We start from the raw sequence: 1,446 nt of genomic DNA on the forward strand, positions 1-1,446 counted from the left end.
ACAGGCTGCTCCCACAGAGGAGACTTCCCCAGAGTCCTGCCTGGCTTCATGGGGAGCAGTTTCAGAGCAATGCCCGGGGACTCCTTGACACCCGCTTGCCCCTTGGGGCCGGGTGCAGAGAGCAGGGGTGCCAGGCGGGTCGCCCCGCCTGTAGCTTCAGCCAGGCTGGCATCAGTCCAAGAGCAGCCCCCTTCGGAGGCGCCTGTTTCATGAACAGACAATTCCCAGGAACACGAGAAAGACCTTTCCCCGGACGCCTCCGGCTGAGTCCAGCAGTGCCACGCCCCGGCCGCACCCCCAAGGCACCCCCCACCCCGCGTTATCCCGTCCCTGGAGCCAGGGCCTTCCTGCCAGCTGCAGCCCTTCTCCCAGCACACGGCTCCTCACAGCCTGGGCCTCCCGCAGCTCTCGGGAAGGTCCAGCCCCACCTCCCTTCCCGGAGCATCTCTCTCCACGAGCCCCTCGTCCACTGAGCTCCGGTCACCTCGTACGGGGCCCAGGGGCTTGTTAGCCAGGCAGCCGCCAGCCAGCAGCCAGTTGATTGTTCACAGCTGGGCTGAGATGGGCTGGTTCTCCGGAAAGAAGCCCGTCGCAGGTAGACAGGGGCCGGTTGCCCCGTGCTATTGCCCCGAAGTCAAACATCTCACTGCCTGCTCCAAGCCTGCCTGCTCCCTGTGCCTGGCACCAAATCCCCACCGGGCCCTGCCGGCCGCTCCTCCTCCACGGGCCCCGGAGCCCTTGTCTGCCCTGGGAGGCCCTGCCAGACCAGACACCCCGACACGCGGGAGACGCCACTGGGCTGACCAGAGGGTGCGGCTGCCGGCGTAGCTTAGACCAGTACCCTGGAGGGAACACGCTGTCCCGGCTACGGCCCCTGGAGCCGGGATAACCGCATCCACGCTGGGGCTTTGCCAGCATGGCACGGCGTTCGGAGTGACGTCGTCACGCTCTGAACTGACAGAGACAGGCTGGCAGATCGGTCAGCGTCGGCCCCAGCCCTGCATGGCAGCGACTCACAAAGTCTTCAGCTTCAACCACAGGCCAAGCCAGAGGCTTCTCTTCCCAGCGCCCTGCCCTCTGCATGGAGCCGGTGCCGAGTGTAGCTCCCAGGGCAGGGAGAGCGTCTCCGTCCCTGTCTGAGCAGCGCCTTGCACATGGCCAGGGGTGGCAAATCAATTCTGCAGCTCTTGCCGGCAGACAAGCTGCTCTGCTCTCCCCAGTCATCCAGCCACAAAGGCCCCTGCCCGGTAACCCGGTGGGGTCTGGACCAACTCTGCCTCCGCCAGGCTGGGCATCTCCGTACACAGCGTGGGGTGGATCGCTCCAGCCCCTCCAGCCTGCTCCTGTAAGTTCATTAGCTCCAGGGGAGGGGTCGGGACTTTCTCTGCTTGGAGAAAGTAAAAGAGAAGTTGGCTGCTGGCGAGAGCCCATCTGCGCTTGGCCAGC

Source organism: Caretta caretta, chromosome 5, assembly GCF_965140235.1.
Source record: "Caretta caretta isolate rCarCar2 chromosome 5, rCarCar1.hap1, whole genome shotgun sequence".
Classification (NCBI taxonomy): Eukaryota; Metazoa; Chordata; order Testudines; family Cheloniidae; genus Caretta; species Caretta caretta.